Source organism: Ceratotherium simum, chromosome 40 (assembly GCF_057802395.1).
Source record: "Ceratotherium simum simum isolate JZ-2026a chromosome 40, ASM5780239v1, whole genome shotgun sequence".
Classification (NCBI taxonomy): domain Eukaryota; kingdom Metazoa; phylum Chordata; class Mammalia; order Perissodactyla; family Rhinocerotidae; genus Ceratotherium; species Ceratotherium simum.
Window position 1 is genome coordinate 10499086 of NC_141939.1, and position 12375 is coordinate 10511460.

A 12375-nucleotide genomic window follows, 5' to 3' on the forward strand; every position below is an offset into this window, starting at 1 on the left:
TTAGGAAGTAAATGGTTATCCTTGGGCCACAGTCTAAGAGTCATTGAGAAAGGTTTTAGAGTTCCTTAAATTACCTTCAGAACACATGCCTATTATTAATTTTAGCTAAAATTTTCAATATCTAACCTTGAAAATTTTTTTTCTTTGTCATTCGTTCAAATATCCCAAATAGCTAATAATTTTCATTTGAGATGGTGATTACGAGTTTACATAAATATAAAGACATTGTTTAGTACACAGTATGCATAGAAGTCATAGTGATAAATGAGGGAATCATTTTCAGACACAAGAGTGAGTCAAAAAGAGGAATGACGTCTTTTTCAGGACATATGTAAGATAGAAATTCAGAGTGCCACCAGAAGTAAAGTGGCCTCTGTGGAATAAAAAGTAAATCCAGCAGTTGGCATATGCCTAGTACACAGTAGGCACTCAGTAAATGCTTATCAATGAATGAGCAAATGAATGAGTGTGTTTATAACCCTTAAGTTCCAAACACTTTGCATGAAGCAACTAGTTTTTCTCAACCTTCTTGTAAGTTCCTTGGTTTCTCTTATAATTTGCAAACTCTGTTTCCACTTCCTGGGATGCTCTGACTTTTCACTGTTCTCCAGGTCTTTTTCCACTCCTACTGTGTTATGTTGAAATTGACGTTTTGCAAGATGGTCTCCCTCTGTTATGCTATGAGTTCTCTGAAAGCAGGGGCAAGTTCTTATCTTCCACTAAGCTTAGCGCTTGGTGCATGCCTAACTGCTCTCTCTCTCCAGCTTCCCCTTTTGCTCACTTCTAATCCGTTCTCATTATAGCAAACTGAGGGTCCATTTCAAACTCAAATCTTATTGTATCACTACTTTATTAAAATTATTAAATGGCTTCCCAGGGGCTGGCCCCGTGGCCTAGAGGTTAAGCTCAGCATGCTCCACTTCGGCGGTCCATGTTCAGTTCCTGGGCTCGGACATACACTACTCAGCAGTGGCCATGCTGTGGCGGTGACCCACATACAAAACAGAGGAAGATCAGCCACACATGTTAGCTCAGGGCTAATCTTCCTCAGCAGAAAAAAAAAAAAGAGAGAGAGGTAAATGGCTTCCCATTGCTCATAGAATAAAATTTAAAATTGGCCATTATCTGACCTTTGGATCCTCCAAAGTCATTGTGTACTTCTGTCCTTTTCACACACTGTCCTTCAGTCTTACCGCTTTCCTTTCAATTCCTTCAATAAGTCAAGTTCTTTTCTATCTCAATTCCTCTCTCCCCAGAATGCCTCACCTTACTCCTATCCTGTCTGGCTAATTGTGATTCAGCCTTAAGATCTCAGGTAAAATGTCAACTGTTCTTGGAAGTCTTTCCTTATTTTTCCTATTTCAATAAGTAAATTTGTAGAGCTCTGTGCTTTTTCTTCCTATGAATGGTTAGGATTTGTAATTAGAAATTTATTTGTGTGAACATTCTGGAGTCAGGGTCCATGTCTGTTCTATTGATCATAATAAAATTAGCCTTTATCATGGTATCTGGCACATAGTACATTCTTATTAAATATTTGTCCAGTAAATGAATGGATCTTAGTTTAGTTTCCAATTATGAACATTCTGAAGGAAAGAAGAAAAGACCAGAAAAAAAAAAAGGGACAGGGGAAAAAGAGTTGATGAACAGTTTTAGATGACATGATAAGAACTTGACTTTCAATGGTAAGATAATTGCTGGAAAGGAGGAAGAAGGAAATTTAAGTTTGTGGATGCCTGACAATAAAAAAAGATAGACATGGAGCATCACGCCAAACCCACTAAATAAGAACTTCTTAAGATGTGGTCCACGTAGCTGCAGATTTTAATATCCATGGAAGATTCTCATGTGTAGGAGGGTTGAAGATAGTGCACAGGAGGCTGACTGAGGAATCAGAGGCATCTTTTTACTTCAGAAGATCTTCAAGGGACCAGTCAAATAGTTACTGAGTGTAACAAGAAGTTTTAACTCTGTAAACAATAGCATCTGCAAGCAATAAACTCTCAGGAGTTTACTAGTTTTCTAGTTTTCATCTCATTGAAAAATAATCAATATTGAGGCTTTTGCTGGTATGGAGAAAGTACAAAAGGAATTGCTGGGGATCTGTTTCTTCTATCATTCTACTGTGAGTTGGTTCCCTTCAAAACGTTCAAGCTAGACTATGACAGGAAATATATTAGGATATTTTGTTAGTTACAAAGGCAAGAACAAAGTGAAAAATATCCTTCTGGATTAATGAAAACATTATTGGCTTGGGGCTGGCCCGGTGGTTAAGTTCATGCTCTGCTTCAGTGTCCTGGGGTTCACGGGTTTGAATTCTGGGCAGGGACCTATACACGGCTCACCAGGCCATGCTGTGGTGGCATCCCATATACAAAATAGAGGAAGATTGGCACAAATGTTAGCTCAAGCAAAAAATTGAAGATTGGCAACAGATGTTAGCTCAGGGCCAATCTTCCTCACCTAAAAAACAAAAACATTATTGATTTTTCTCTGTATCAAGTACCTATTTCTGAAATCCCTTTTAAAACTCCATTCATTATGCTTCAACTTGAAGGAAGGCCGGAAAGGGAAGTTAATGAAGATAAAACTCAAGCCAATAAACATGGGTATTTTTTTAGCAGATGGCATGGGTATAAAGTTTAAGTTGTTAAGACAGATGAAATAAATGGATAACATGTTTTATTTGGATTCAACTTCTATTTCTATTTCTTATTAAGTCTCACAGTTCTCAGTTTGCTGGACAGCATAATGTCCTAAAAAAAAAGTGCCTGCTGCCGTGTTACCCTGGTGCTGTTGTACACACTGAGGACTGTCTGCAAGTATTGACATTATGTGATTCATATACAGTGTAGTAAAACACTGGGAAGACCAAGTGTCTGAGTTAGAAATCTAGATATTCTGATTCTTTGTAATATTTTTGTATTTTTCCTACAAAATTCTTTCTTGAAAAGTGGAGAATTTACTGCCACTATCTCACCTCTATGGTTGAAGTATAACTTTTGTTCAAAGATGGACTGAACTTTCTTTTGAAAGAAGAGTGGCCAACTGAATAGAATGTCCTCCACGTTGGGCAAAACCGATAATGGAGCTTCCATGGGATCGTGCTTCCATCAATATCAGCCATCTGTGTCCACTCAAATTGAGATTGTAATCTCAGTAAGAAAAGTTGCCAGCTTTAGAAAGAATTTGGATGACTGAGGTAAACTCTCAAGACAAACTATTTCCAGGGTTTCTATGTGTTTGTGTGTGTGTGTGTGAGGAAGATCAGCCCTGAGCTAACATCTACACCAATCCTGCTTTTTGCTGAAGAAGACTGGCCCTGAGCTAACACCTGTGCCCAACTTCCTCCACTTTATATGGGACGCCGCCACAGCATGGCTTGACAAGCGGTGCATCTATTCACGCCTGAGATCCGAACCTGGGCTGCCAGCAGCAGAGCGTGTGCACTTAACCACTATGCCCGGGGCTGGCCCCCAGGGTTTCTATGTTAAATAATGTGACGGTAAGAATTATTTAGGCAGAACCCATATCATTTCAATAAAATACCAAGTCTTTTGTTTATTCTATAAATCGGTTATGTGGGGATACCAACAAAGAGTGAAGCACAGGGCAGAATCGCTCTCAAAACAGGATTAGTTAAGAGAGAAAGTGACTTAGTAATTGTATTTTACAAAATAAAACCATATTCAATCATAGAATATTGACCATGTATATAGAGCTGCAGAAAAAAAGTGTTAAGATATAATAATCTTCCTATTCCAGCCATCAGTTTTTAAAAAGATATTTTTGCTCTTTTTAAAGAAATAAATAGTTCCTAAATCTATTGTTCTTTTTGTTTGAATAAGCTATAATACTCTATTACCCAACACATCCCTTTTGAAATTGTACTATATGCAAAGCATTATTTTCTTTAGATATTTATTAGGATAAAACATATATAAACATGCACAATCATTACACTCTCAGAGTTTAACATCTTATAGAGTAGCTAGTTATTTAGAAGTGCCTGAGAGTGGTGAATGATGTTGAAATCTTTAGGAAAGAGAATCATTTCTTCTGCATGCAGCATTGGCAATATATGGGCTGTAAATTTGAAGCATAGGTAAAAATTTGTCAGCCAAAAAGAAGGCTACGGACCTATGTATTTAATGAGGTAAATAAGACGAGCAAAGCCACCAAAATGCAGAAGCACTATGTGAAAAAATCCTAAAGAAAAATTGGTTCATAAAGTTGGAAAAGACAGCAAGGATCAACAACAGTGAAAAAAAGAAACAAAACCAGGATTTTCAATACCAATAGTATTTTCCTGTTGCCATGATTTTCTAATGATATTTTTTCTTTATGATATTGTTGCATTTTCTAAGTCTACTTGATCATTTTTTTTTTTTTTGTGAGGAAGATCAGCCCTGAGCTAACATCCGTGCTAATCCTCCTCTTTTTGCTGAGGAAGACCGGCTCTGAGCTAACATCTATTGCCAATCCTCCTCCTTTTTTGTCCCCAAAGCCCCAGTAGATAGTTGTACATCATAGTTGCACATCCTTCTAGTTGCTACATGTGGGACGCTGCCTCAGCATGGCCGGAGAAACGTTGTGTCGGTGCGCACCCCGTATCCGAACCCGGGCCGCCAGTAGCGGAGTGCGTGCACTTAATCGCTAAGCCATGGGGCAGGCCACTACTTGATCACTCTTTAAGATCCAGGGAAATTAATAAATAAAAGCAAATAAAATTTAAAGTCAAGCATTAAAGTGGGCAGATGGTTATTTTATACTGATAGAGGATATAATCACAATAAAGATATAATAACCATGAATCTGTATGCACTATATAAAAGAGGAACAAAAGCATAAAGTTAAAACACTGTGTTAGTCTATACTCTGAACTTACATTACCTGCATAGTAGAAAAACATAAAAAAGAGTAAGATGAAAAATTTCCTCATAGTGCAGGATTCACAGAATTCCAAAGAGGGGAAGACCATAATACACACTAGAGAAAGGCCTAAAATTTTTTAAAAAGAAAGAAACTACATGAGGAAATAAATACCATGTAGGACAACTACCAGGTATGACAAAAGGCATTAAGAAAAATTGAACAATCTGAAAGAGACTATAAAATTAGTAATTTCAATGGTCAAGAAATAAAATAAAGAATATAAAACATAAAATTTCATTGTAAACAAACTGAATTTCAAAACTTAACTTATTGGTTAAAAAGAAACTAAACAAGTTGAAAAGACAATTAGTGAATTTGAAGATAGGTCTGGGAAAATTACAGAAGATGTAGCAAATGGATATAAAATGTATAATAGAGAATTTAAGATTTATAAAAGAAGTTCAAACATTTGTGTAATAGGAGTTACATAATAATAATAAGAGAAATGAGGAAGAAAATATTAAAATATATAATAGCTAAAAAACGTCATAAGTTAGGGAAGATTGGATTCTTCGTCTTGAAATAAGCCACTAATCCCTAAAACAAGGGAAGCAAAATTAAATCCACTACAAGGTAAGTTGATGTTAAAGAGAAGAAGAAAATGCTCACAGTGACTATAGAATAAAGACACATTACTTATAATAATAAAACAAGAGATGAAAGATATCATATCAACAATAATAAGATACATTAAGCCGATGGGATATTATTTTTCAAAACACAAAGTAAAAATAACTGATAATATTTATAACAGATACTATGAGCTATTTATAACTGAATAACAAGGAAAACATTGCCTATCAGAATACGTAGGATGCAAATAAATCTATAATTGTAGGTAAAGTTGTAGCATTAAATGCATATATCAGAAAACAAGAAAGACCAAAATCAGTGAGCTCCCTATTTAAATTAGAAAGCTAGACAGATAATAGAATAAAAATAATTGAAAAGAAATAATATTGATAAAAATAGAAATTAACAAAATGGAGAGAAAAAGAAATACACAGATCAATAAAACTGAAAGTGATGTTTTGAAAAGACTCATATAATAATACCTCACAAATTTGATCAAGCAAACAGTGAAGAAAGTGGTCAAATTACCAACTTTGGAATTATAAAGGAGACAAAACATCTAAATGTTGTAGAGACCTTAAAATAAAGAGAAATTCTGTACTTGTTTTAGTCAAAATGAACATACTTGTCATTTACTAATGAAGCTGGAACCTGTCCAGGTTCAATTGTTATGTACTATTTCTAGTTCCTCAATAACTCTATTAGCTCCATTCTACCAGTTGCAAAATTAATTTCAGATTGATTAATGAGCTAGATGAATAAAGGTAACTTCAAAACTTCTAAGAAAATTTTCTTGATGACTTTCAGGTAAAAGTGATTAAATAACTCAGAAAAATCACAACCCATAAAACAACAACAGTAATAATAGTCAATAAAATTCTCTATAACATAAAACAATATAAATTCAGGTATTAAAGAAAATCCACAAACTGGAGAAAGATATTAATAACAGCATTAAAATAAATCCAGCCATTTGTGACAACATGGATGGACATTGAGGGCATGATGCAAAGTGAAATAAGTCAGAGGGAGAAGGTCAAATACCGTATGATTTCCTTCACTAAGTAGTAGATAATAACAACAATAAACAAACACATAGGGACAGAGATTGGATTGGTGGTTACCAGAGGGGAAGGGGGGAGGGAGGAGGGTGAAAGGGATAATTGGGTACATGTGTGTGGTGATGGGTTGTAATTAGTATTTTGGTGGTGAACATGATGTAATCTATGCAGAAATAGAAGTACAATGATGTACACCTGAAATTTTTACAATGTTATAAACCAATGTTACTGCAATAAACAAAAAATTTAAAAAAAAAAAATGGTTAAAATGGTAAAAAATAAATAAATAAATAAATAAAATGGATCCACATCTTGAATATTTTTAAAAATTCATCAAAAGAAAAAAGTTAACCTAAGTATAAATGGGCAAAAGAAATGAACAAACACTGTAAGAAGCTAACCTGAATGGTTAATAAACATGTAGATAAAAACCCAACCTCTCTACTAAACAGAAACTGAAAAATGCTAATTAAGTCAGCAAAGAATTTCTACCTCATAACCATCACGTTGACAAAAATCACATACTCTAGCAATAAAAATCTATGAGAAGCATGTGGGGAAAATGGAACATTCATACACTGTCAGTGGGATTAAAACTACTGGCAATATATAATTAAATTGAAAATGAACAGAGCATACAACTCAGCAATTCCCCTTCAAAGTATCTAACCTAACTAAACTCTCACAAAAGCACAGGAATTGTTATTGCAACATTGCATTTAATAAAAAACTGCCAAAAAAAAAAAAAAGTCCAAATCACAACAAGATGGAAAATATATCATGATCAATTCATAAAAACAAATATTGCAAAGCACTCAAAATGAATGGACTATGTCTAAGCGCAATAACATACAAATCTGGGAGACATGATATTGAGAGAAAAAAAGTTGCAGACTGAAGAATTCTTTGTGATGCTAATTATGTAAACTTTAAAAGCAAACAATATACTATTGATTATATGGACTAATACATATGTGTTAAAGTATAAAACATGCACTGGGTGGATGCATGCCATCTCTGGAATAGTATTTCTGAGAAATGATGGGGATAGAGAAGACAATCAAAACAATTGTTTCCACAATGATTAAGTATTAAATGCAGCAAAATATGTATGTTTGTATTGCATGGGTACATGAGTATTTAATTGTTTTCCTGTATTCTCAGTATATTTGAAATATCCGATATTAAATTCAATTAGGTAGGATCTGGAATTCAAATGACATAAATAAAATTCAAACTGGTTAAAGCTAGTAGAAAATTTATTGACTTGTGACTGAAAAATTCATAGGCAGCTGGCATAGATGGATCCAAGGGCTCAAACAATATCAGGAGTAGTCTTTTTCTTTCATTCTCATTCTGTTCTGGGGTCTTACCTTCATGTACTTTCTTTCTTCCTCTTTTTTTTTTTTTTTTTTTGGTAAGGAAGGTTAGCCCTGAGCTAACGTTTGTTGCTAATCCTCCTCTTTCTGCTGAGGAAGATTGGCTCTGGGCTAACATCTGTTCCCATCTTCCTCTACTTTATATATGGGACACCTGCCACAGCATGGCTTGATAAGGAATGTGTAGGTCCGCACCCGGGATCCAAACTTGTGAACCTCGGGCTGCCGAAGGGGAATGCGTGAACCCAACCACTGCGCCACCAGGCTGGCCCCTCTTTCTTCCTCTTTTATCTCAGCTTTCCTCATCTTTTTTCACTTTGCCCAGACCTGTTGGGGTAATGGAAAAGATGGTCCCAAGTAGCCTCCTCCTTATAAGTCCTCTGCATCTCACTGTCTCACAAAGAGATAAAGTATTAAGACCAGCTCTCAAAACGGCACTGAGTGTATTGGATCAAGATTGGACAAAGTCTCCTATGGGCCGTGGTGAAGGGTGGGATAGATACTCAGCTGGTGTGCATTAACTTTGTTGTTGTTTATGGCTAGTATCTGTTCTCATTGGTTGGTGACCTATTCTGAAGGATCAGCTCATGTGCTGCACAGATTTTTCACTATTTTTAATGACATTTCTTGGAATGAGGTACTTTCATTGACTGGCCTGTGTGAGTGGTATGTGAGGTAGGAGCTCTGATGAACAATCTGGTGGAAAGGAAAAGGGAACCTCCCAGAAAGGAGTCAGGAGGGCAGATGAGATAACTGATAGCACTTAAACACACAGAACAGTAAGCTGACACAAATCCGACGTTAATATAAAACTTCAATGTACTCCTCTTAGGCTTTGATAGATTGACAACAAAAAATAAGGACACAGAAGACTTGAATAAGATAATAAATAGAGTAGGACCAATATGTGTGTATCCTGTGGAGAACACAGCTTCTTCTCCCACTTTCATAAAAATTAGTCATGTAATAGATGAAAAAATACCTCAAGAAATATCCCAGACTAAAAATTTTGCAGGGTACAGCTTCTAATCACAATTAATTTCACCTAGTAAGTAGTTAAAGAAATTAACAAATGCCCCAAAGCACAAGGAAAAGAAACTGCTCCTCCAAATAACTATTAGATCTAGAGGAAATAAGTATATACCTTTGAAAATAATGAAAATAAGAATAATTCTGGAGAATGTACATCCATGACTGTGTACGGTTTGCCTCCAAAGCATCACTCATTGTTCTAAAGCTTTGATCACTAGCAGCTCACTGTTATTCTCAATCTTTGCCCTCCATGCAGTGGTTTGCATCTTTTCAGTACCACAGATCTTTTAAGAATCTAGTGAAAGCTCTTTTTCCTAGAAAAATGCACACATACGTGCCTAAACGCATGGACACACACACACACACACACATACACACACACACAAATGCTGCACATATTTCAAATATACCAAAATCTATTTGTGCATCCCAAGTTCAGAATCTCTGCCTTAACACTTTGATTTTATTTTAGCATCACAAACAAAAAACAAACCAAAAATGTCTCTTTCTTTGTCTTAATACTTTAACAAACCTACAGTTATTGTCCCGATTTTATATTCCTGACCATGATTCCTACAAGTATACCATCTAATATTTATCCTGAGGAAAATTATCACTTCTCTGAAAACAAACAAACAAATTCAGATTACACATATATTCCAATAGAGAAAAAAGACCATTTGTGAAGGCCAGCTAAATCTGTCACCTAGTACATAGAGATGTTCTTTTGCTTGCTGGGAATGAGTAAAGATCAACCATTAGGTCTGAACGCACATTAATGACCTCAAAGGAAAAATGTTCTGGCCTATGATTGCACATTACTTTTCCTTACATTTCTGTGGATTAGGTCTGAACGCACATTAATGACCTCAAAGGAAAAATGTTCTGGCCTATGAGTGCACATTACTTTTCCTTACATTTCTGTGGATTAGACAAAACCAGGTTGGAAGATTTAAGTATGACTATACTAAAAACAGAAAGACAAAGCAAAATAAACACAAGGTAACATGCACATAGAAAAAACTGCTTTGTACAGTAGAGTGGTACTATATACAATATTAATGCTCACAAGGGTAGAAATTCATCTGTCTTGCTCACCAATTCGTTAGGACTCTCAAGCATGACTAGATTCTGTTCAGTCCAGATCTAGGAGAGGATGTGACAGAGCCAACTTCACTACCTGGCTGGATCTTACTCTCCAATTTTAGTTTCAGTCTCTCTCCCAAATAATTGACATCAGAAATTCTCACAAGAGAGACCTCATCTTCCACCAAATTAAAGAGTAACCTACTCCAAGGACACTCATAGTGACTCATAACTCAATAAACCCAAAACTCCCACAAAATGAGTTAATTGCATTAGATTCCACTCAATGGGCATGTTCATTTAATATCTGTACTTAAGGAGTGTTCCTCAGACTCTTAAAATAGCTCTTGTTTTTTTGTTTTCCTATAGCATATTGAAAGATGATCAATTTATTTAATCACCAGAGGAATGTCATATGAATTATGAGATAATTAGTAGAATGGTTGACATGAAAATGACTGGCAATACCATGTGTTGGCAAAAATAGGGAACAACTGGAATTCCCCAATATTACTGGTAAGACTATAAATTGGTACAATTACTTAGGGAAACTATTTGGCAATATCAATTAAAGCTTAGCGTATTCATGCTCCATGGACAAGAAATTCCAATCCTCGGTATGTACCTAATAGAAAAGTATACAAATATTCAGAATGAAGAAATATGAAACTATTACATAGCAGCGTTATTCTACAATAGTCAAAAAATAGAAGCAACCCAAATGTTCATCAACAGTAGAATGGATAAATAAATTGTGGTGAATTCATACAATAAAATCTTATATAGCAATGAAAATGAACAATCTTTCTACTACATGCATTAATGCATAGAGAACTCTGGTGAAACATTACAAGACACAGTGAGACATACCACGTGATTCCAGTGGGCTTTAGTGGTATTAAAAACATATACACTATGTCTCCTTAAATAAATATTGCTTTCCAAGGGATGTTTTCCAATACATGCTTAACTTTGACTTCTGGGACAATGGAGTAGAGATACTTTTACGTACACCTAAAAACCCTGGACATTATTTGTAAAACAAATGTAAGAAGACTCTGAAAGGTGGAGAAAATAAGGCAGACTGTCTAGTGACCTCAGGGCAGAGGACAGATGTGGTGGTTAAAGTCCTGGATTTTCTTTCTGCTACGTATATCCCAGGCATGAAACTGAAGATGCCAGCAACCTTGAAATGCCAACAGGCATATACAAAAATATTCTGACGAAAACCTACTTTCTCTCTAACCAAAGGACCAGGAAAGCGGAAGACTAGCAAGATAAAAAAAAGTCTAAAAAATAACCACTCCACACCAGACAAACACCATGGAAAAAAACTGTGACCCCACCCATGCCAGCAAAGGCCAAATGGAGACTCTAGACTTCCACCCTCATGAGGCCATAACTAAGTGCCCTAATCCCCCACCAAGGGTGATGTCACAGAAGGACAAGGAGGGAACTGAGACATTCATCTTCACAAGCCAGTAATGAGGCCTTTCTCTCTCCCTATGTGACAGTAGAGACACAGGGGAAGCCTGAACTTCCATCCTCATCTGGCACCAAGGAGACACTTCTCTGCTCCTTGGTGGATTGGTGTCAAAGGACAACAAATAGAGAGTCAGGACTTTCTCCATCACCCAGCAGTAACAAAGCAACCCCTGTCATACTGTCAGTAGAGACCAGTGGGGATCCAGAAACCCCCCCTCCACCCAGCAGTAACAAGGTATCTCCCTATCTCAGGAGTCAACAGATGCCAAGTGGAGGAATCTGGATTTCTACTTCTACCCAGAAGAAATAAGGCAGTGCTCCCTCTTCCCATGCCAGAATGCTGTCAGTAAAAACTAGTTAAACAGGATATTTAAATAAGATTCAGTCTCATAACATAATAGGAAAACATCTAGGTTTCAAAGTAAAATTGTTTGCCTAATAAGAACCCGAAAGATCTCAGACTGAATGAAACAAGTTAATTAATAGACACTAACACTGAGATGACAGAGGTGTTAGAGTCATCTTAAAAAAAATTAAAGCAGCTATGATAAAAATACTAAAACAAGCAATTATGAACATGTTTGAAAAAAATGAAAAAACAGAAACCCTCAGAAAATAGAAATTCTAAGAAAGAAGAAGCAGAAAAAGGAGAAGAAGAAGAAAAAGAAACAAAGAAATCAAATGGAAATTTTAGAAGAGAAAAGTACAATAGCCTAATAAAACTTCAGTTGATGGGCTCAACAATAGAATGGAGGGAACACAAGAAATAATCATCAAACCAAACAGTAATTTCTACTGTTTTATACTTCCAAATGATAGAGAAA